Genomic DNA, 26212 nt, shown 5'->3' with positions numbered 1-26212 from the left:
AGTTGGTAGGAATCACATGATGCTCATATAGAGCAACTGAGGACAGGACCCCATGTTGCTTCTTATCTGAATAAGATGATATCTTCATATATTGAATTTAAAGGTTGTTGGTAATATGGGCTGTAGCTATATTAAAAATGTTTTTAACCAAATCCAATTTGAAAACACATTCTAAATAGTCTGCTTATCTTATTTTCAAATTATGAGTTTTTGATTATATTGTTAGTGCTTTGGAAGGATTTGTTATATTTATTTTAAAAGCTAAAAGATTTCCAAGTAAACATTGGACTAAAATTACATCTGGTGAAGAACAGGTGCTGTGACAATGTCTCAGTCCGAAGTTAGTGCTGCCCTGGCTAGGGCTAAGTGCCACACCACATGAGCAGGGACACTCCTTGGCAAAGCCTTCTCGTGAGCTCCTTGACTCCATGTGGAATTCCTTCCCCAGGCACCTATACTGCTGGATCTATGTGGCGTAAAGAACAGGAGTAAATTGAAAATATTCCTCATATCTTATCTTCATATCTCCTTATCCTGGGTTCACACCATTGAAATGGTGTGGAAAGACCATCTAAATTTCAAATATGGGATGAAGACCAATGACTGTATAAGACAGACAGAAAAGAAAATAGTTTTATATAAGGAAAGAGATTTCAGTTCAGAGGACTGTAACACTTTAAGAAATCGGGCCATATTCTTACTTATAACAACTTCTTCAAGAAAAAAATGAGAAATTTTGCCACAATGGAGAAGAGCAGATAATCATGAGGAAAAAAAATAATCTAAGAACAAGCAGATTATACAATGGCTGTATATAAAGCCATGGAGAGTGAATGGACATCAGGCTGAATGCTAAAGAAACATGAATCAGAGGGAAAAAATGTAAAAGTCAGAAACATCAGAAGAAAAAATAATAAATTAATGAGAAGATAGGTAAGATATAAATCAAAAAGTTCTAAACTTCATAAACTATAAGTATAAAGTAAAAGGAAAGAAAATAATAAAAATAATAAAAACTATACAAAGCAGGAGGAAACTATAAATTCACAGATTGAAAGAGAACAGTCAGTATTAATAAAAGCATAGTAATCACAACACACAACTTGGTGAAAATTTTTAATTGCAAGAGTAAAGAGAAAAGTCTTAAACACCACATAATCAGAATATATAACATTCATTTTGCCCACCACCATGTCACCAGTAAGTGCCCAATAATATAAATATTTGTCAAATGAATGTATGAATGAATAAAGTTACATTCAGGAGAGTACTGTGCCTGACACAAATCACACTAAAATCCATATACGGAGATTGGAGAATGGTTTTGACCCTATAATTATAAAACCAGGTAAATATTACTTGAGGAGAAAGGGCATCAGAAATCAAAGACATGATAAACTCAGAACATACTAGCCAAAGAAACTTCCTGAGGGAAAAAAGTAAAAAATTAAAGTACTTTCTGAAAAATAAGTTACAAAAAGAGATACAACAGCACAGGAAGAGGAAAATCAAGAGTGACAAAGTGATAAAGGCTTAGAATGAAAGATGTTATGATTAAACAAGCTAAGAATTGAATTAAGCACATCCATTGAAGTAAAATGGTTGTACACCAGAGTACAGTTATAAAGGACAAAAAATAGCAAGTAATTGGGAACAAATTATCCATATCAATATTAATTTTGAAGTAAAATTAGGAAGAACACAGTTATGTTGCAATGAAAGCCTGGTTATTTTCCCCATTCATGGCTCTCTTGTCTCCTTTAATCTGGAAACTGTGTTTTTCCTCGTCTTTAATAACCTGAACATGTTTGAAGAATACAGGCCAGTTCCTATGTAGACTATACCTCTGTTCAGGTTTACCTAGTTTCCCCATGATTAGGTTCAGGCTGTGCATTTCTGATAGGGATACCACAAAAGGGATGTGTGTCAGTGTATCCCACAGGGGGACACATTTCTCCCATTTCTGTCAGGTTCACTTTGACCACGTTGGTGAAAGTGCTGGCTGTCAGATTTCTCCACGGTAAAGTTATTAATGTTTGTTATAATTAATAAGTGTTTTGTGTGGTCAATGCTTTGAAGCTGTATAAATATGCTGTTCCTCATCTACATTTTACCCACCAGTTTTAACGTTTGTTAAGAATGCCTCCCTGGATGAATTATTCTGCAGGAAGGATGAAGGAGCAGAGAGAAAGGCCAGTTACCCAGCTTGGCCCTGGGTACACCAGGTGCCACTCCAGGGCTGACCAGACTGAGGAGAGGAAGTGGAGGGAGGAGAAAGGAGAAAAGATGGGCCTCATGTGAGTGTGTGTTGGTGTTATAATAAACATATAAATAATTGTTCAGTAGTTTGTGATCTCTTGGGTATGTTCCTTCCAGGACCTGCTGCGTTCTACAGTAGAGACAGAAATTCACACATCGGCAAGGAGGACAGAGCTGCTTCTGACCGTGGAAATAAAATGACAAGGTTAAGTAACCACAAACAGGGGTAATAGTGACTGAGAAGAGGAACATTGTGAGAATTCTTATCTAACGATCTCTGTTTTCAGTAGAAGTGACATTTATTTGCAGAACATGAGACGGAGGAAGTATAGGAATTTAATCCTGGAAAAGACGGGCACTGCAGGCTGGACGGGTGCTGAGGTCCAGGGGCTTGTGAAGTGGGCACTGGGGTGGAGATGTGTCGGCACCGCGATAGGAAAAGGGTGGGCAGAGGGAGGTACCGAGCTGTGGTCCAGTCACGAGAGAGGACCCAGCCACCCACGGGGCTCTGGGCTGGATGCTTGGGGGTTAGAGCATCCCGGATGGGAGTGAGGGCCCAGGCCTTTATCCATCCTCTGACCTGTCACTGAGGCAGGCTGCGTCTGGGACATGGTGTGACCCCACTGTGGCAGTCTTCTTCACTGGAGGACAATCATCTGCTTGGGAACACAGCCCCAAGCTCCCAGCTGCCCACACTCCAGGTTGGAGATGCGGTGGGCGCTTAGTCCTGGAGGGGGTGGGAAGGATCTGGGGGCACACGTGAGAGCACAGCACAAGAACACAACCCTCCTGAAATCCAAGTGGATCTGCAGACACAGGGGAGGGCCTGCCTCAGGAGCGCTGTGCCCGTGAACCCACTGGACACGATCCTATCTGCCGTGTATTTATCAGCTTCTGCCCTGTTTGAGTCCTAGACTTCTCCTAAGCGTGATCTATAACAAAAGCAAAATTTTACTTTCAACACTTGTTTACAAAGTGCTGGCACCTGAATTTGCTATGTTTATTGTAAATGAATTTACCTGTGGCAAGGAGGGAAAGATTTGAATAGAAAAATCACAGATGAGAATCTTTTTTAATAGAGGAACGCGCCGAGAGGAAAACTGGAGCCGGGAAAGGAGAATAATTACAATCTTCCTGTCGATTGGCTTGAGGGGGTAAAATGTCATCTTCCTGCATAATAAATAAATAAAATTTCAATATTTAAAGCCTCATCACAGAGATCTGTCACTGAGAAACATTCATTTCCGTGCTGCCTACAGGGCAATCTTTTGCCATCAAGGACCATTGACTATTAAATGCTTAGATGAATTAAATAAGAGCTTATGAAGTCTACAATTTCTAATCAGAAAATGAGACAAAGATCAAAATGACATTTTGAAAAAGGCTTTTTATGCCTTCTGTTTAGAAATCTTCAGGCATCTCTGTTGAAATTAAATACTGCAGCAATGCTCAAATTCCTGGTCATTCTTTCTCACTGCATTACATTTTGGAGAGGAGAGTAGCTTTTAATACATTTTACGGTGTCTATACAGACAAAACAAACTGCAGGTTGAATGTGTTTAGTGAACTTTGGCCAATGTCTAATTCAGAATTTCTAAGAGTTCATGCTCTTCTGACATCTTTGCACTTTGTTAAAAATCATTAGACTGGGCTTCCCTGGTGGCGCAGTGGTTGGGAATCTGCCTGCCAATGCAGGGCACACGGGTTCGAACCCTGGTCTGGGAAGATCCCACATGCCACGGAGCAGCTGGGCCCGTGAGCCACAATTACTGAGCCTGCGCGCCTGGAGCCTGTGCTCCGCAACAAGAGAGGCCGCGATAGTGAGAGGCCCGCGCACCGCGATGAAGAGTGGCCCCCCACTTGCCACAACTGGAGAAAGCCCTCGCACAGAAACGAAGACCCAACACAGCCATAAATAAATAAATAAAAACAAATACTTAAAAAAAAAAAGTATGGAAAAAATTGGAGAAATTAAAAAAAAAAAAAAAAAATCATTAGACCCCAAAGAGCTTTTGTTTTGTTATGTGAGTTTTATCTATCACTATTTAATGTATTAGAAACAGAAACAGAAATATTTTCAAAATATTCATTTGTAACTTACTGAAAAATAAAACTAATAAAATTATTACATAGTACCATAATAAGCATATTTTTAAAGAAAAATATCCATATTTTCAAAAAGAAAAGAATATACTGTCAGCCCTCCTTATTTGTATCTGCGGGCTCTGCATCCATGGATTCTGGCAATCACAGATAGAAGCTATTCAGGAAAAAAAAAAATTCCAGAATGTTCTAAAAAGCAAACCTCAAATTTGCCACATGCTGGCAAGTATTTACATAGCATTTACATTGAATTAGGTATTATAAGTAGTCTGGAGATGATTTAAAGTACCTAGGATGATGTATGTAGGTTATGTGCAAATACTATACCCTTTTCTATAAGGGACTTGAGCATCTCGGGATTTTGGTGTATGGGGAAGGGGGGTCCCGAAACCAGTCCCCTCAGATACCAAGGGATGGCTGTATAATGAGAACAGCAGCATTGTTTTACATTTTTGCAATTTTCTTAAATGCCTGCCTTAAGAAAGTCAGCTGGATTCTCATATGAGCTTCTGCATTCAGTCATCTGCCATATGGTGTTCTGGTTGAGACATATGAGGAAAATGTAGCCTTGTACAGATATATATTGGAAAAGGGAGAATTTTTTAATTAAACTTTTTATTTTGAGATAATTGTGAAATCACACACAGATGTTAGAAATAATAGGAGAGATCTTGTGTACCCTTCACTTAGTTTCTCCAGTGGTGACTTCTTGGAAAACAATAGGACAATGTCAGAGCCAGGATATGAACTTTAACATGGTCAAGATCCAGACCCTTCTGTTACCCAAATATCCCTCATGTTGCCCTTTTACAACTGCACCCACGTCCCTCCTTAACTCCTGGCACCATTAATCTCTCTCCCTTTCTATCATATGTCATCCTAAGAATATTATATAAATGAAATGCAACCTTTGGGACTGGCTATTTTCATGCAGCATAATTTTCTGGAGATTCATGCAGATTGTTGTGTGTATCAATAGTTTATTCCTTCTACTGGTGAGTAATTGTGGTATGGATGATATATGGGTATAATACAAATTGATATTATATACAAATATAATATCAATTTGCTTTAAAAGACATCTGGATTGTTTCTAGTTTGGGGCTATTATGAATAAAACTTCCAGAAACATTAGTGTATAAATTTATCAACACAAGTTTTCATTTCTCTGAGATTAATGAGTCGTATCGTAGGAGCATGTTTCATTTTTTAGAAACCACCAAACTCTTTTGCAGAGGGGCTGTACCATTTTACGTTCCCAATGGCAGTGTATGAGTAACCCAGTTTCTGTTCATCCTCATAAGCATTTGCTTTTGTCACTATTTTTTATTTTAGCCATGCTGAGAGGTTGTAGGGAAATCTTATTCTGGTTTTAATTTGGATTTTCCTAATGGCTAAGGATGCGTATTTGCCATCTCTACATCCTTTTCCTTGAAATATCTGTTCATGCATTTTGTCTATTCTCTAATTGGACTGTTTCATTTTTTACTGTTGAGTTTAGTTATTTATATATTCTAGATACTAGCCCTCTGTTGGATATGCAATTTGAAAATATCTTCTCCCGTTCTGTAACTTGTTCTTTCATATTCTAAACAGGGTCTTTGACAGAGCAAAAGTTTTTAATTTTGATGAAATCTAACTTTTCAATTTTCCTTTTATGGATCATGCTTTGGTGTTAATTCTAAGAACTCTTGTCTAGTATAAGACTTTCTTGTCTTGAAGACTTTCTACCATAATTTCTTCCTGATAGAGTATAGTTTTACATTTTACACAAGTCTGTGATTCATTTTGAGTTAATTTTTAATATAATACTTTTATACAATAATGGTTTGTGTGTAATTTTGTGTGTGATTCAGGTTAAGGTACATTTTTTTTCTTTTTTTTTTTTTTGCCTATGGATGTCCAAATATTCCAGCACCTTTGTTGAAAAAACTAACTTATCTCCATTGGACCTTTGCACCTTTGTCAGACTTGGTTCAGTATATTTCTTGGGTCTATTTCTGGCTTCTGTATTCTGTTTCATTTATCCTTGTATCTTTCCCTCCATCAGTAACATGCTGTCTTGGTTACTATAGATACATAATACATCTTCAACTTAGGTAGACTGATTCCTTCCATTTTATTCTACTTTTTCAAAATTATTTAGCTATTCTAGTTCCTTTGTCTTTCCTTATAAACTTCATGATAATACTGTCTCACTTACAGAAATGACTGCTGATATTTGGATAGGAATTGTATTATACCTGTATATCAATTTTTGGTGGATCGACATTTTTACTAAATAAGTCATTGAATATGTGATCGTGGAATGTCTCTCCATTTATTTAGATCTTTTTTATTCTTTCATCAGTGTTTGTAGTTTCCAGCATATAACCGGAGTACGTGTTCTGTTAGAATTACACAGATTGCATGTTTTACCCAGTTATAAATGGTATTATTATGTTTTTAACCTCAGAGTCCAGATGTTCACTGAAACTTTGTAGGAATGTTGATTTTGCATCTTGTGACCTTGCCGAACTCAACTATTAGTTTTGGGAGCTATTTTGTAGCTTTGTTGGTATTTTCTGTGTAGACAATCATGTCATCAGCAAAGAGGGACAGTTTTGTTTCCTCCTTTCCAATCTGTATGATATTTTTCTTGCCTTATAGCTCTGGTTAGAACTCCACTCTTGCTTCACTAGCCCCCTCGGCACCAGCACAGTGGGGAGGGTGAGGGGAACCTTGTTCCTTCCTCGCGAGGATGGAAGTCTATTCTCCCCACTGAGACTTTGTTGGTCTGTGTGAGAGTGGACCCACAGTTTTGTCTGAGTGTTTGGCTGGAGTAAAGCTGTTATTGTCTAAAATTTTAGTCTTGCTGGGCTGCCCCTTTCCCTGCCCTTTGACTAAAGAGAGCAGGCTTTGAGGGGAAGCTTTATTGTCTGTGCCAGCTGCAGGCTTGTCCTGCACCGAGAGGCAAAAAGAAAATCAAGGAATTCACCCTTGTGTCATTCCTTGGGCCCTCAGGTCTGGCTAGTCTCAACCTTTCAGAATATTCTTAGGTAAACCCTTAGAGTCCAGGGTTTTTATGGCTACTCAGCAGGAGGGAATAGGGAAAAATGTGTCTACTCCATTTTCCCTGAAGGAGAAGTCTCAGAGTCAAGGATATTTTGAAAATACTCCCCTGAGAATTTTTTCTTAAATTTTCTCATTGCTTTTTCTTGAAGATGAGACCGCATAAAATAATTTATTTGGCAAATATCTTACTGATATTATTTTGTGTGAGTTTATGAGTATAATGAATGCCATTTATCTTCAGTACCTATTACAATACATTTCTAAACCAAAGCATTTCAGTAAATGCTATCTAAAGACTACAAATCCATGAAATGTATTTCTTACATAAATATTCTTCTGTGGACCATTAGATAAGAAAATGTTTGATAACTTGAATTTCTTCAGCAGATCTATATATGATATTTACAGATAAAAAGCAGTTGGATTTAAAAATACATAATAATCAAAACAGGATTTGATCATTTGAGAGTTTGTGTAAATCAATAATAGGCTTCTGGGTTAGTCTTTTAGTCAATATAACAAGGTATATCTGATTCTTCCTCAGCAATGCCATTGAATGCTTGCAGTATAAACCTGATGTTATCAGGAAGCTACATCACTTTAAAAATCACTGTAATCATTGGTAATGTAACAGTCTGTTCAACACAAATCTTATAATAAAATTATAATTTGAGTGTGCATAAACAAATGCCTCAATGCAAAATGGCATGTTAATGCCAATGAAAAGAGATCAATACTGAACCAGTTTCTCTGAAGAATATAAACAGAGATGCAGTAGCTTATATTACATGTGATTGCAAATTGAATTAATTCTAACATATATCCTTCCAATAGCACTTTTAGTTTCATCCTGAAGTAACCAAATAGCGGGTATGTTATTATCCCAAATCTTTGAATTCTTCATCTTGTTTTTCACTTCTTATCCACATTACACATGGCAAAGCAAATTTCCTTCCACGATTTTCTTCTTGGCCAGGTTCACCCAAGAGGGAAAAGGAATAATATAACACTCAATAGAAGCCACTGTTCCTACACTGTAATTATAAAAGTCTCTGTATTTATGTCCACATAAAGAGGGGAAACTGCAAGGTGCCCCGAGGAAACAATAAAAATAGAGTGTGGAACAGGGCAAAAGCTGCAGATAAAAAAGAAAGGGGGTTAGGAGCTGAAGTGAAAAGACAATTAGCATCAGGGATGGGTAAGATCAGAGGAGGGAGGTTCGTACCAGCAAGCCTGGATGGGAATTAAACCAAGTCCCAGGGTAACGGGGGTGGAGAAGGAAAACAGGAAGAGAGAGTGGCCTGGAGGAGGAAAGGACTTGAATGCTGAGGGCAAAGTCCCACCTTCACCCACACCCAGAGTAACAGGCATGCAGCAAAGTGGGGTAACTCCCCTAGAATGTCACCTGAGAGTAAGGTCGCCAACGGGGCAGTTACACACACACACACACACACACACACACACACACACACCCCTCCTGGGAAAGCCAGCTTCCCCAGGCCAGTCACCTGGAAGGAGACCTGTGTCCCAGCTCAGATCACGACCCCATCCCACGCAGAGAGAGAGGGCTTCCCTCCCCCGAGGACCATGGACAAAATTCAGCAGAACTCAGGTGGCTCATGAACCTGGTTGTGAAAAACATTACTTTTATTTTCACCAGTGTCAGGAAAGGCTGACTAAGGAAGCTGAACTTTCCCGAAGGAGTCCCCGCACCATCCCTGCCCCCAGGACCCCACCTTCACTGTCAGAGGAGACCACCTCCCCCAGCAGTAAGAGAAGCACACAATCAAAACTGCCGCGGAAAATGAGAATAAAGTCCAGAAATTTCCACATTGGCAAGATTTTTTTTTCACCGTAACACAGACAAAATGAAAGTGGATTATTAAAGACAATAATAATCGCCAGTATGTTTCCCTCGCTGAAAAACAGCAGCAATGCTGTGGGAACTAAGCAGGAAAATGTGGGAGTAGGAAGTGCAAACTTAGATTCTATTCATAGCTCAGAAGCCGAATTTCTAAGCCACAGAAGAACAGGCAGCCTGACAATGTTGGAGGACTTTCCCATCCACAGCTACTGCACCAGACAGAGATGGGTGGAGACTTCTTCCACCCTGAGATATGCAATCTAGGGCTGGGAGGAGTGCATGTAGATGCATTATATGTAGATTTTCATGCCCTGAATTTTGTAGAGAAATTAGAACCCCCTCCTATTTTTAGCTATCGGTTTCCTTCCTTATCAGTGGACAAGGCAGTGAACAGGAGGTTGTAATATCTCGAAGTTGAGCAGAACTATGAATACATTCTGTTGTCTGGGACAGAATTGGGACCAATTAGTGAAGGCTGAAACAAAAGGACAGAGGGCAGAGGTCAGCAAACTGAGACCCTGGTCTCTGCACTCCCAGGAGAGGGGTGCTTGTGCACAGCACCCCTGGATGGCTGGGACACCTGCCTCTGTGCTTTCCCTTCTTGGAGGGTCAAGCCTGATAGAGGCCTGCTGAGAGATACTAGACCCTTTGGGCTCAGGTGCAAAGCTGTAGGATTTTAGGTGGCCTCTGGTGGCAGAGGAAGTTATAGAAAGGGGGCGTGGCCCAGCAAGCTCATTTCTCTTTTCAGGTAATTCACCAAATATCAGTTTTCACAGTCCAAACTCTGACCCCAGGGGCTGGTCAAATATAGTAGTCCTTTCTTTAGAGCTACCGATGTACTGACCTTCCCTTGTCTAGAGTGGGAAAAGACTGGGTGATTTGCCTCATCCACGTGTTTCCTGGATGAACCAAGAGGGTTCTGAGTTTGCATCCAGTGATGCATCAGTCCTGGGGCTTGGTGAGCAGTCTGGACCCAGGCCAGCTCCTGCTGAGCAAAGGTCGCCCTGCAGTATCACCTGGTAGGCATGTGGCCCGAATGACGGAAGGCTGGTTGGAGGCGGGGCTACGATGAGCCCGGCCCCGCTGGGACGCCTCCCCAGTTCCTCTCCTTTGCCCTCAGGATTCTGGGATCCACGCCCAGGCACCTGAGCCGCAGGTCACCCCACCGCACTCCACAATGACCCCAGTCAGCAGTCCATTGCGTGGGGTCACGTAGGAGCTGGGGGTGGGGCCTCTGTCTTGACCACTAGCCTTTCACCCTACCCAGACGGCACGTGATTGAAGGTTGAATTTTCTTGCTAATGGAACAGGATTTCCCAAAACACAAAGAATTCATGTCAGGATGAATAGGTTCCCAAATGGAGCTTGGAGACACCAGCTCTGTTCCAGGAGACCCTGTACCCCACTCTCATCCTTAGTTCTGCAGGCCCAAGAGCTCTGCTAGGGTGGAGGGGCCAGGAAGAGGGTCTGCTGGGCACCAGAACTGGACTTCGGAGAGGCCCCAATCTCAGGAAATGAGGACCAGCTCTGACCCGAGAGTTCCTTTTCAGTCATTTAGGCCCGGCAGGAGCGCGGGCATCTTAGGACTTGGGGAGGATGCCTGCTTACCTGCAGGAAGGAGAGGGGTGCTGGCTAACCTCTAATGGGACTCCTCAGGGACTTGGGGGCTGATCCCCCTTTTCCCTTTCTTGCATCTCTCACAGTCCTTTGTTTTCCTCCACCCTATGGGAACTTGACCCTCGTAAGCACAGCTGGTGACCCATACCTGTAAGAGCTTCAAGGGCCATGGTTCTATCAGAGTCCCCAGCTCACTGGCCTCCCTTTTCCCACCTGGGCTGCCTCTGGATTAGCAGCACTCAGGGGGGGAGTACCTGTGTCCAGCTCAGGTACCTGCACTCTGGGACACACACTTTCCCAGCAGGCCTTGCTTGAAGGCTACAGCCCCGGCAGGCAGGCCAGGCTAACCTGACTGAGCTCTGGTGACCCCGGGCAGGTGTCCTGCTGTGGGCCCTGGCTCTCCTGGGCCTGCTTCATCATCTGTGTTGGTTCCGGCTCTTTCTTCCTGAGTAAACTCTCCATTCAAGAGCTGGGGTACTACTCCTTGAGGGAACTTGACAGACCTCTTGCCTTTCATCCCCCTTTCCCAACTCCTTTTTCCAGATGCTCGGGATGTCTAGACCTCGAGGCTCACACGGATAACCTGCAGTCTTATCTCTCTGGGTTCCCCTTTCCCCACCCCTCCAAGGGCAGTTCACTCAGGCATGTGAGAGCTCCACAGCGAGACAGCAGACCAAGCTGGCCACCAGTGACCCATCCATTCTCAGATAAAGTGACCCCTGAACTGTGCCTCCATGGTGACCTTCCATGGCCCCAGGGGTGTCGTCCCACGCTCCTGGGGTAACCCATCCTCGGGACTGTGGTATCCACTCTACAATCAGCACCACTCTGTCCAGAAACTGTTCTGGGGAAACGCTAAGGGCATCGTTTGGTGGAGCCTAGAATCCGCAGATTTCAGAACAGGTGCAGCAATCCATCTCCCTGTGGGGCGTTCCATGTGGTCCAGGACGGGGCTAGAGGCATCAGGGACCAGACGACGTGATGGCAGACCGACTACGCAGGCCAAGCACTCCACTCCACACAGGAGAAGCGTGGGGGTAAACGGACGAAACGAACACGTGGGTCTCGGGTATAGAGCACCCTGAGCTGAGATGTCATTAGTTTAAGAGCATTGGCATAGGTTGGATCCTCCCAGAAGCAGACCCTTTAGACAAGGATTGAAACCCAAGCAGTTGGGAAGCACGTCACAGTGATTGAATGTCAGCGACACGGCCAGTGATTGAATGGACAGCCCCTAGTACCCTGTGCCGACACACCACGCCTGTAACCAGAAAGTTGAGCCTCTTTGGTCTGGGCTGTCTCCATTACCGGCTCTGACCAATCGGAAGGGACAGAGGTGGTCTTCTGAAACTTCTGAGCTCACGCTTTAAGAGGCAGCTTCTGTTTTCATCCGGGGGTGTGTCCAGCTGCCAAGTGAAGAAGGCCAGGTAGAGTACTCTATGACACGAGCTCAGGGCCCCCACTATCCCAGCTGAGGCAGCAGACTTGCAACTGAAGATGGGTTGGGTATCCCAGCGCCAGCTGAGCTCTCAGCTGAAGACAGCTGTGTGAGGGAGCCCGCTGGCCCCACGTGTCACAGAACAACTGCCAGCTGAGCCCAGCAAATACAGAGACGTAAGGAACTGCTTAAAGCCACACTTTGGGGATTGTTACATAACAGAAGTTAACTGATAGAGGAGGTAATGTCAAGAAGGACAAGTAGGGGAGTGGGGGAGGGGCCAGGAAAGAAAAAGAAGCTAAAGAAAGTGTGTGGTGACACATTGAAATGATAATAATCACAGCTCAGGTGTACAAAAATGGAGTCGGAGGGCCATTGAGGATTTGGTCTCAGACACATCCCATCATCACTGAGAACCTGAATTTTCTCTGAACTATATCAAACTCACGGACACCACCAGCCACTTTTAAAACATCTGCTAGCAGCTGCCAACTGCAACCTTGTAGTTTCAAAGTTCTCCCCTTTCACACTATGTAATCCTTCCAGACCACGACCAATCCTTGTTTAATAAGCACCCTGACTTCTTGCCAGCCCCAATCCTAATACTTTATTTTTTTAATTTTTTGTTGAAGTATAGTTGATTTACAATGTTGTGTTAGTTTTTGCTGTACAGCAAAGTGATTCAGTTACACATATATATACATTCTTTTTTTAATATTCTTTTCCATTATGGTTTATCACAGAATATTGAATTTAGTTCCCTGTGCTATACAGTAGGACCTTGTTGTTTATCCGTTCTATATGTAGTAGTTTGTATCTGTTAATCCCAAACTCCCACTCCATACCCTCCCCCTTGGCAACCACAAATCTCTTCTCTATGTCTGTGGGTTCGTTTCTGTTTCATAGATAAGTTCATTTATGTCATATTTTAGATTCCACATATAAGTGATATAATATGGTATTTATCTTTCTCTGTCTGACTTATCAATATTTCACTCTAGTTCCATCCATGTTGCTGCAAATGGCATTAGTTCATTCTTTTTTATGGCTGAGTAATATTCCATGGTATACATGTACTACATCTTCTTCATTCATCCATGGATGGACAATTAGGTTGTTTCCATGTCTTCCCTATTGTGAATAGTGCTGCTATGAACATAGGAGTGCATGTATCTTTTTAAATTATAGTTTCGTCAGGATATGTGCCCAGGAGTAGGATTGTCGGATCATATGGCAACTCTATTTTTAGCTTTTTTGAGGAACCTCCATACTGTTCTCCATAGTGGCTGCACCAACTTACATTCCCACCAACAGTGTAGGAGGGTTCCCTTTTCTCCAAACCCTCTCCAGCACTTGTTATTTGTAAACTTTTTAATGATGGCTATTCTGACTGGTGTGAGAGTACCTCATTGTACTTTTGATTTTCATTTCTCTAATAATTAGTGATGTTGAGCATCTTCTTATGTGCCTGTTGGCCATCTGTATGTCTTCTTTGGAGAAATGTCTGTTTAGTTCTTCTGCCTATTTTTCGACTGGGTTGTTTCTTTTTGTTGTTGTTGAGTTGTATGAACTGTTTGTATATTTCAGAGATTAAGCCCTTGTCAGCCGCATCATTTGCAAATATTTTCTCCCATTCGGAAGGCTGTCTTTTTGTTTTGTTTATGTTTTCCTTTGCTGTGCAAAAGTTTATAAGTTTGATTAGGTCCATTTGTTTATTTTTGCTTTTATTTCTCTTGCTTGGGAGACTGACCTAAGAAAACATTGGTATGATTTATGTCAGAGAATGTTTTGCCTATGTTCTCTTCTAGGAGTTTTATGGTATCATGTCTTATGTTGAAGTCTTTAAGCCATTTTGAGTGTATTTTTGTGTATGGTGTGAGGGTGTGTTCTAACTTCATTGATTTACATGTCGCTGTCCAACTTTCCCAATACCACTTGCTGAAGAGACCATCTTTTCTCCATTGTATATTCTGCCTTCTTTGTCGAAGATTAATTGTCCATAAGTGTGTGGGTTTATTTCTGGGCTCTCTATTCTGTTCCACTGATCTATATGTTTGTTTTAATGCCAATACCAGGATTTTTTTTTAACATAGTATCCACCATTTATTGAACATATACTCTGTGTCTAAGTTCAATCATTAAGACATTTAATCCCCTCAGCAATCCTATGAGGTAAGTAGATATTTATGAAGTAAGAATTTTAATTATCCTCATTTTACATATGAGGAAACTGAGGCAGAGAGAGGTGAAATGGTCTGACTTCAGAGCCCACGTTCCTTACTGCCACATTGTGCTATTTTTTTTTATTTTTTTTTATTGGAGTATAGTTTCTTTACAATGTTGTGTTAGTTTCTGCTGTACAGCAAAGTGAATCAGCTATATGTATACATATATCCCCTCTTTTTTGGATTTCCTTCCCATTTAGGTCACCACAGAGCACTGAGTAGAGTTCCCTGTGCTATACTTTCGGTTCTCATTAATTGTCTATTTTATACATAGTAGTGTACATATGTCAGTCCAGGCTGTTTTTATTACTGTAGCTTTGTAGTATTGTCTGAAGTCTAGGAGGATTATGCCTCTTGGTTTGTTCTTTTTCCTTAGGATTGCTTTGGCAATTCTGGGTCTTTTATGGTTCCATATCCATTTTAGTATTATTTGTTCTAGTTCCCTGAAAAATGTCATGGGTAATTTGATAGGGATCGCATTAAATCTGTAGATTGCTTTGGGTAGTATGGCCATTTTAACAATATTAATTATTCTAATCCAAGAGCATGGGATATCTTTCCATTTTTCTGAATCATCTTTGATTTCCTTTATTAATATTTTATAGTTCTCAGCATATAAGTCTTTCACCTCCTTGGTCAGGTTAATTCCTAAGTAATTTTTTTTTGGTGTGAGTCTAAAAGTTTTTTTTTTTTTTATATTCCTTTTCTATTTCATTGTTAGTGTAAAGAAACACAACTGATTTCTGTATGTTAGTCTTGTATCCTTCTACCTTGTTGACTAATCCTTGACAATTTATGTAGCCTTGCAGTCTTGCCTTTATAAGCCTCCTCTTATTTTGTAGTCCTGTGCAATGCAATTCAAGGGCCTCTTGAATCTGTGTCTCCTGGGCTGCAGTCCTAACAAACCCCCAGTAAACACCTCTTTTATTTCTGTCCGATCTCCATTTCTCAAGTTCTGCTTAACACGTGCACTGAGGTGCATGTTCCTGACCAAGCAGCTGAGGCTCCACCTTGCTGGAGACCTCAGGCAACAGTGTTCAACATCCCTCAGCATTATCCCATCTGCAGCAACAGAGAGCTGGAGTCATTTTTCCACCAACTCCCATTGGTTACTGGTTGGAGGTGCTACTTGTAGATTGCCTCCCTCAGGCATGGACTGTCCCAACAGGAAAAAGAGATATACTCCAGTGGAGAATTCTGGGTGACGTAGTGGACTGGCACAGACAGGAACGTGGCCGCTGCAGAGATCCAGGTGGGAAGCGCCAGTGATACTGCCCATCAGTGGAGTTCTGGGAGCTGGTGCCTTCAACTCTGTGAAGAACCGTTCCCATTAATATGCATCTTACTCTCACACTCCACATTTTGGTGTCTTTCAGAATCAAATCTCTTTTTGTAAACACATTGGTTTCCATTCAGATGCTAAGACAGCTTACATATTACGATCTGTTTGCGAGCACTTTTATCAATGTACTAGTTAACATAAACCTTTACTATTACTCATAAAATTACTGAGACTCAATATTTATTTAGCCATCTTACTGTGGTCATGAATTCCACAAGGCCACTATCTGTTGCATAAAGAACTATTCATTTTAGCATGCTCTAAATTGACTACCCTCTTAATTTCCCTTAGTGTCTCGATGACAAACTTTATACACAGGTATTTGGAAAGTCACAGTCATTCATCTTGTTGCTCACAACTCATTTAAGAACAAGAATAACCTTCGTGGTCTTCCCATTGCTGGAGTGCTGCCTGGACCTTAACAGGTTTAAATGCTGAATTTTAAAACAACAATTAAAATATTTCATTGCCTCCTCATGAGGCTGAACTATTTCTTTTTCATGAGTGCTTTAGATACCTTGGCTCTTTTTTCCATCTTTCCCACATTCTGTTTAAGCACCCTAACACATAAGACGATTCAAATAATTGTTAATTTAGAGGTAAAGTTATGCTTAAATAATCAAAATAAACATATTTACACTACATTCCAATCAAAATGAATCTATGCAATTTACATAAACTCATCTCATCTTGGTTTCATTATAAAAATTGTCTTGAAAATAGAGAATAAAATGTTACACTCTAGAATTTGCACTGTGGCTATTTCTTGTTGGTAATTTTTTCCCAGTTATTTTCAAATATTCCTCTATATTCTTATATTCATTCTTATATTTTTCCTATGAAATTAGAATAGTTATAAATAAATACTAATATTGTAAATAAAAATGTGCAGTTTAATGAAAATGCTGTATTGTAGAAATTGACATCCTTTTGTATTTCTTTATCTGAAGATATTGCTCATGTTGCACTGTACTTATTTTTTCTATATCTTTTTAACAGCTTTATTGAGATATAATTCACATACCCTCCAATCCACTCATTTAAAGTCTACCATTCAACTGATTTTTTTTAAAATTTTTATTGGAGTATAGTTGATTTCCAATGTTGTGTTAGTTTCAGGTGAGAGCAAAGTGAATCAGTTATACATATACATATATCCACTCTTTTTCTTTTAAGATTATTTTCCCATATAGACCATTACAGATTACTGAGTAGAGTTCCCTATGCTATACAGTAGGTCCTTATTAGTTATCTATTTTATATATAGTAGTGTGTATACGTCAGTCCCAATCTCCCAATTTACCCCCCACCCCTTATCTCCTGGTAACTATACGTTTGTTTTCTACATCTGTGACTCTACTTCTGTTTTGTAAATAAGTTCATTTGTACCCTGTTTTTTAGATTCCACAAATAAGCGATATCATATGATATTTATCTTTCTGTGTCTGACTTACTTCACTCAGTATGACAATCTCTAGGTCCATCCATGTTGCAGTAAATGGCATTATTTATTCTTTTTATGGCTGAGTAATATTCCATTGTATATATGTACCACATCTTCTTTATCCATTTGTCTGTTGATGGACATTTCGGTTGCTTCCATGTCCTGGCTATTGTAAATAACGCTGCAGTGAATATTGGGGTGCATGTATCTTTTCAAATTATGGTTTTCTCCAGGTATATGCCCAGGAGTGGGATTGCTGGGTCATATGGTAGTTCTGTTTTTAGTTTTTTAAGGAACCTCCCTACTGTTCTCCATAGTGGCTGTACCAATTCACAACCCCCTTCAACAGTGCATTTCTCTAATAATTAGTGATGTTGAGCATCTTTTCATGTGCTTTTTGGCCATTTGTATGTCTTTGGAGAAATATCTATTTAGATCTTCTGCCCATTTTTTAATTGGGTTATTTGTTTTTTGATATTGAACTGCATGAGCTGTTTGTATATTTTGGAGATTAATTCCTTCTTGGTTGCTTCATCTGCAAATATTTTCTTCCATTCTGAGGGTTGTCTTTTTGTTTTGTTTATGGTTTCCTTTGCTGAGTGAAAGCTTTTAAGTTTAATTAGGTCCCATTTGTTTATTTTTGTTTTTATTTTCATTACTTTAGGAAGTGGATCAAAAAGCATCTTGTTGCAATTTATATCAAAGTGTTCTTGCCTATGTTTTCCTCTAAAAGTTTGATAGTGTCTGGCTTTACATTTAGGCCTTTAATCCATTTTGAGTTTATTTTTGTGTATGGTGTTAGGGAGTGTTCTAATTTCATTCTTTTACATGTAGCTGTCAAGTTTTCCCAGCACCACTTATTGAAGAGACTGTCTGATTCTACTGCATTCACACAGTTGCACAATCATCACCATAATCAATTTGAGAAAATTTTCATCACCCCCAAAAAAACTCCATAGCTATCAGTAATCACTCCTATTCCCCAAGCTCCCAGAGAGAAAGGAGATGTGATGATGGAAGCAGAGGTTGGAAGGATGCAAGGAGGGGCCATGGGCTAGGGAATATAGGCAGCACATAGAATTTTTAAAGGACAAGAAAATTAATTCTCCCCCAGGGCCTCCAGAGAGAAATGCAGCCCTGCTGACACCTGGAATTTAGCCCATTGAGATCCATGTCAGACTTCTGACTTACAGAACTAAAAGATAATAAATTTATTTTGCTTTAAGCCACAAAAGTTATAGTAATTTGTTACAGCAGCAATAGAACACTACTACACTAGTGTATTAGAAACAAAATTGATTTTTGTGTATTGATCTTGTATCTTGCAACCTTGCTATACTCACTTACTCATTCTAATCATTTTTAATTAATTCCTTAGAATTTTCTATATACAAGATCATATCATCTTTGAAAGACATAATTTTACTCTTCCTTTCTAATCTGGATACATTTTACTTTTCTTTTTGCCACTCGGCTTGTGGGAGGATCTTAGTTCCCCAACCAGGGATTGAACTTGGGCCCCTGGCAGTGAGAGCGCCAAGTCCTAACCACTGGACTGCCAGGGAAGTCCCTTCTTTTCCTTGAATACATAATTATCCTGTCTAGAGCCTCCAGTACAATTTTGAGTATAAGTGGCAAGAATGACATCCTTATCTTGTTCCTGATCTTAGGGACAAGATGATGTTAACTTTGGGTTTTTGCAGATGCTATATATCAAGTTGAGGAAGTTCCCTTCTATACCTAGTTTATTGAGTTTTTTCATCGTGAAAGAGGGATTTTGTCAAATGCTTTTTCTTGTCTATTGAGATAATCATGTGGTTTTGCCCTGTGTTGTAAGGGAACCCAGGATTTGTTGGACTCAGGTGTGGTAAGACAGGCAGACATGAAAATGACTGTTATAAAATAATACATTTACTCATAACTCCATAGAAACAGGAGGCATGGCACTCTGCAGGGACATACACAGAAGCACCAGGGTCAGTCAGACAAAGAGAGTGATGAGAAAATGTGTGCAAGAAACTTTACTGTGGTTTCTGCAGAAGGGAATAGGTGAAGCAGGGAAAGCAGGTTTAGGTTGGGATAATTTGGATAATTTCAGGAGTCTCTAGGGAATAGGGACTGACTCTGGTTGTCTTGTACCTGGCCCTGGGGTGATTAGGGCAGGGGGTAATAACCCTGAGTGTGAGAGCCAGATACAGAAGGTGGTTAAGGTGTGGGATCTGGATTGGTTGGTTTGCATATGGAGGGTGCACTTGTGGGCAAGCTGTTTGCTGTCTCTAGAAACTGGTTCATTCTGGGAGGGGCAGTCCCTCCAGGGTCAGCCAGACTCCCAGTAAAAGCATCCGAAAACAGAAGAATAAAAAGCCATGCTTAATACACCCTGTATTCTATTGAAATCATGTATTACATTAATAGATATTTGGATATTAAACCAACATTGTATTCCTGGATAAACTCCACTTGATCATGACATATAATCCTTTATACATTGGTAGATTTGATTTACTAGTATTGTAAGAATTGTAAGAATTCTTTTGTCTGTATTTTTAAAAGATACTGGTCTATAGCTTTGTTTCTTTTTTGTTTGTTTGTTTTCCTGTAATGACTTTGTCTTGTTTTGGGTAAAGGTAACCTCATAGAATGAGTTGGGAAATGTTACCTACTCTACTATTTTGGAGGAGATAATTGTGAAGAATTGGTATTATTCCTTTAAATGTTTGGTAGAATTGACCCATGAAGCCATCTGAGTCTGGGCTTTTCTTTGTGGGGAGTTTGTAAATTAATGATCCAGTCTCTTTGCTTGTTATAGATCTATTCAGATTTTCTGTTTATTCTTGAGTCAATTTCAGTAGTTTGTATCTGTTTAGGTGTTTTTTCATTCTGAAGTATTTTGAGCCAATTTTTAAATGCATAATTTCATGAACGTTTTCAAATTTATTAACACAGTTATATCAATACTTCTCTAATGAGTTGTATCTAGTTTATATTTGATATTATGTCTCCTTTCAATAAAACTCAGAGGAAGACGAAGCCAAGGGTAGCATTGAGCTTGGGGGTTCCTTCAGAAAAGAAATGCAAGTATTTATTAGGTGTTCCATGTGAAATTGCTCTTTATAAAATCAAAACTGGTCAAATATTTTTAATTTCATATGGTTCAACTTTATTAGTTACCTAAAAATATCTCAGTCTTTGTTTATAACTAAATTCCTTATCTTTCCCTTCATTTTGGCTGTTCTGTCTCCTACCTTAATCTGCTAATGCATCCAAACACCCAAGCAAAAACAGTGTTACTTGAGACACCTTAAGCCTCTTGCTGTTTCACCTCCTCTGTCCTAAGTCAGTCTCTCGTTACTGTAGACTCTTATGGTCAGTGTGCCTCTGTGTCTTATATCTCACTCCTCTGCATCTCCACAATGTGGTTTTGGCTGAAGTTCACACTTTTTCTCACTTGGATTATTGTCCCTAGTCATTCCCTCTTCTCCCTCCTAAAATCTTTCCTCTACCCCGCAAAAAAATAGACTCTCTTTTCTCCTAATATAAAGCATATGCTTTCCTCTGATTTAAAAATCTTTCACTGACCACAGGATGAAATCTAAATTTACTTGCAATAGCCTATGTTCCTCATCAATGCTTTTCCTACACCTAAACCTTCCAACAGGCAGCTTACTGCACTGTTCTGTCCTCTGAATCCCAGTGATCACAAGTTACGTCCAGTGACTGATTCCTTTAGAATGCCACTGCCTGCTCCACTGGATGCTTGGAATGTTCTTCATTTTTTAGCAGCCCAGTGAACTCGTGCTCATGTTTTAATTTTCAGCTTAAATGTCTACAACTGTAAATCAGCCTTTCTGCCAACCCTCCTGCCCTAAACTATTAAAATTTACCAATTACCTACATATCTCCACCCAACTCTGTACAAATCCTATCATAAAAATTACAACATTCTGTTTCTAAAAACATGTGAGTACACACGCACACATAGACACACAATCCGTATTCCTCTATGGAATTCAAAGCTCCTTGGCAACAGTGACACGCATTATTGGTACAATTATCTCTACTGTTTCTTTTTGGTTGAGGCTCATTTGGTAAGAGTTGCAGAAAAAGTAAGAGAAGACATATATATATGATGATGATGAGCTGGGAGCATTGTGTAACAAACAAAAAGCTTCAACAAACAAATGTGTCTTAATTTGTATGTGGATTTCTTAGGACACAGTGGAAGAAGCAAACAGAGCATTAGGCAGAAGCCATTCGGAAGGAAAGGGGTGGTGGGCGTGAAGCGCACAGAAATATGTAAATGAGAATCAGTGAATAAGGTTGTTAATCATGTTAGTTCATAATTTTCACCAAGAGGAATGAAGTAGGCCAGGATTCAAAGAGGATATATGCTTATTTTGTACTTAGTATGTACCAAGTACATGTTTTTTCTTCGTTTGTTTACATTTAATAAAATTCCTGTAGGATGAGTCAATTTTTCACAGTCTAGCTCTATTTTGTGATAAGTAATAATAATTCAGGGATTACTTTTTTAAAAACCTTGTCTTGGTTCTCATTTGTATTTTAATGAGGCTTGCCAGTCAAATAACATCTTAAAGCAGAAATTTTGGAAAAGGTTTAAATATCATTTTTTCATATTTCTAAATTACAAAGGCTCAGAATATCATGGGAAAATTATATACATTAAGATAAGTGACTTTCCCAAAGTCAGTTATTTTATAGGCAGAGAAACCAAGTGTGTCTCATTCCAGCTTCTGTATGGCCTCCCCTGCATTGTCCTGCCACCCCAAGACTAAGTGGGCTAGATTTACTCATGCGTCACGGTTGAAGGGGATCAGGGATGGATGAACTGCTGTTGAAGTGACCATCAAGTGTGTGACATGTCACACGTGCTGGTCCACTTAAATCAATGGCCAGATGGTAGAGGGTTTGCATAGGTGTGGAACTGTGCATAAAGCTTCTCCCAGTGGATGAGTCGTGGTCATGGACAAGGGCTTCAAATGCATAATTAGAGTGCAGGATCATCTTAGGGGTCTCCCCAGAGCCCCCTCCCAGGTTCCAGGATGGCTTCATACTGTAAGCTCTGATTCTTTACATTTGTTGAGTGGAGAACTAGGAATTAAGCACTCTTCTTAGACTGTGAGACTCTCTTCTCTCTGTCCCATGGGAATATTTTTGTCTCCAAAGGAATGTTGCACTGGAGTGGTGTAAATTTCATGACAGTTTATAGTGCGGTGAGAAGAGCTTCATCCTTGACATCAAGACCTGAGTGGTCTGGGTCCTTCCGAGTGGTAGTTTCGAATTCTGGAGCCTTCTAAATGATCTCTCTTGGTTTGGCTTTTCATCTCTAAATCAGTGAGAGTAATTCCTACTTTACCTATTTCTCAGGACAGCTGTGAAGATTAAATGAGAAGTTATGCATAAGTGTCTTGTCAACTACAGAAGTTTCTCCAATATTAGGTGCTATTATGTAGAAGAGCTGAATACAAGGAAGAATAAATTTTCACTAAAGACAAAGACAAAGCCAGCCACACAGCATGAAGTACCTGCAGCTGTAAAAGATTATTATCAGAAAAGAAGACACCAAATGTGTTCTCTAAGATTAGATGTAGATCGTATTTTAAATCCTTTAAACACCACTTAATCCTCCCTTATTTTAAATAACTGTATCGTTTTAAAAATAATTGTTCTTTGAAGAGAATGTGAAAGATACAAAAACGTTTACAAAAGAAAAAAAAAAGACACCTATATTTAAAAGCTGAGGCTACCCACAATTTATATGAGTACTTTCTTACCTGTAAACACTAAATATTCAGCCTTTTTCTGGTGTTTTAAACATATATTTACATTCCTTCAAGATCCTATGCGAACATTCACTTAATGGGTACATAAAATTCTTATGATGCAGGTTTTCCTTCTTTTCTTGTAAAATATTGCTTTGTTTGTTACCAGTCTTCTCTCTCCCCTTAGCCAGCAGCAATGCCAGACGACTGTCCCTGACCTTCGCGCACTGGTTTCCATCACACCTGTCCTGTCCTCGAGGCTCCTTGATACTGATTGATAAAGAAATGTATTCCTATAATTACCCAACTCCTGCCTGGATTCTCTGTTGACGTGGATAGGGGATTGAGGCCAGTGGGAAAATGCTCCCACCACACACACACACACACACACACACACACACACACACACCCCTTGTTCATCCTGGAAGGGCAGCACTTCAGTCTCCACCCTGGCCTCCCTCCTTCCCACCCCCCACCTCACACTGAACCCTCCAACTTCCATTCCCTCTGTTAAGAGTAATGACTCACTTTCTAGGGATCTAGGCTAAGACCCTAGAGAATAGCCCTTCACTATTCTCTCCCAGGTGCCCACAAGCTCTAAAATACCCCAGGTGCTTCAGTGGATGGGTCCATTTCTCTTTCTCTGTTTCCTCCTCTAGCCCTGGACTTGGATTTTCCATGCAAGTGGGAAACTGAACCATGATGGGGAAGACTGGACTTGGGACTCTGGGCATCCCAAAGCCAGGAAGGGTATGGCTGTCTGATTTTATGAATGTTCAAGGCAGAGGGCTCGAGACAGTGAGGACTAATTCCTGCCTATTTTCTGGGCCAGAAGTTTACTCTATGAGATGCCAGCACCTCAGTTGATTGTGCTTTTCTTCCTCCTTCACTGGCCCTTTGATTGGTGGAAATGCTTTCCAAATTCTGAGCTAAGGATACTGGTGATCTTTGTGTTCTTTGTTGCTGCGACATTTTAGCTTTTTTCTATCCCTTCCCAGGCGGACAAACTTTTTGAGAAGCCATCGCTAACCACATACATTTTATCCTGGCGTCTAACTCATTTTGTGTATGTACAGAGAAAAAAAATATTCAATTTTTCTGAGAGAGGAGGTAAACTGTGATACCAAATGCTTAATACGGTATGATTTGTAAATATAGAGCAGCAAAATGAATAATTTCTTATAATTACATTTGCCATGTCACAAATAATTTGGCACAATGATATACTAGTTTTCTAGGGCCACAGACTGGGAAGCTTAAACGAGAGAAATTAATTTTCTTACAATTCTAGAGGCTAGAAGTCCAAGATCAATGTATCAGCAGGGTTGGGTTTCGCTTAGGCCTTTCTTCTTAGCTTGGAGATGGCCCTCTTACCTCTGTGAGCATGCTCTAACCTACTCTTCTTATAAGGACATCAGTCATTTGGATTAGAGCTCACCCATTTGACCTCAGTTTAACTTAGTTACCTCTTTAAAGACCTTATCTCCAAATACAGTTACATTCGGAGGTACTGGGGATTAAGACTTCAGCATATAAATTTGGAGGGACACAGTTCACCTCATAATAGATGTTAAGAGCAATCCAGAATGATTTTTTAAATGGATACAATAGTATCGCATTTTGTTGAAAAGATAATTATCTGTTTTAAAGAGTTATTAATTCATTTTAAATATAAATTCATACATCAGACTGTAATTCTTATTAATTCACACAATATTTAAGCCATGGCATTCAAGTATTATGCTCAAAGTTCATATCAAGAGCCTGAGCATTCATTGCTAAGCCAAAATAAAAATAAATTAGTACCAGAAAAAAAAGATTTTCCAGTGGGTTTCATAAAAGTTGGTTTAAAATTTAGCACTCAAGATAATCAAAAGAACTAGCATTGTACATCATATTCAAATTCCCTTGTGTGTTTGAAACATTGACATATAAAATGCCTTTAAGGAAATGCTTGTAATTATTGTACTTCAGTACTTTATATTCTGCATGTTCAGGAAATGCAACAAAATCTTAAGTAATAGAGTTTCAAAATCAAAATTACTCTTCTGTCATTATCAGCATTCTAATGGTCCCTTGCCAACAATATACCAGGACATTTTAAAAAGCTTTGCAAACAGCAATAAGAAGTGAATGTTTCTTATCCCTGATCAAAGAAAACCCACAGAAAAGAGTTTAAATATCCAAAGTAAAATATGTATAACAATCCTAATTTCTACAATAACTCTCTTTATTACAAGAGCTTTTTAAGAACAAATCTGTTTGTAGTTTAGAAAAGTTCAGATAATTTTTAGAATTTAAAAAATAAAATATGCCCTTTAAAATCATATAAAAACTTTTTCTCCTGTGATTTTTAAATTCTAAATTCTTTAGTATTTACAAGATGAAATTTATGTATCTAATATTTCACATTTATTAGAATTGGTTATTTCAATATTAAAGTATAAAAAATTTTGTGTCTTATTTCTTTTATTTTTATAGTTTAAAAAATTTTAATCTTGAACTCATTTATCTTATAATTGGAAGTTTGTACCTTTTGACCACCTTCACTCCTTTCCCCTACCCAACCCCCAGGTCTGGCAACCACTAATCTGTTCTCTGTTTCTATGAGTTGATTATTTTAAATTCCACGTATAAGTGAGATCATGCAGTATCTGTCTTTCTCTGTCTGACTTAATTCACTTAGCATAACATCTTTAATTTCCATCCACATTTTTACAAATGACAGGATTCCCTTCTTTTTCATGGCTAAATAATAGTCCATTATATATATTTATATATATATATATATATATATATATATATATATATATATATATATATATATGTATATATCACATTTTCCTTATTCATTCATCCATCCATGGACACAAGTTGTTTCCATGTTTTGGTTATTGTAAATAATGCTACAATGAACTTGGGGGTACAGATATCTTTTTGAAATAGTGATTTCATTTCCTTCTTGTTATATACTGAGAAGTGGAATTTCTGGATCTTTTGGTAATTCTATTTTTAATTTTCTGAGGAACCTCCATACTGTTTTCCATACTGACTGCACCTATTTATATTCTCGCCATGCAGAA

This window comes from Balaenoptera acutorostrata, chromosome 7 (assembly GCF_949987535.1).
Source record: "Balaenoptera acutorostrata chromosome 7, mBalAcu1.1, whole genome shotgun sequence".
NCBI lineage: Eukaryota > Metazoa > Chordata > Mammalia > Artiodactyla > Balaenopteridae > Balaenoptera > Balaenoptera acutorostrata.
This window is presented reverse-complemented; position numbering follows the sequence as displayed.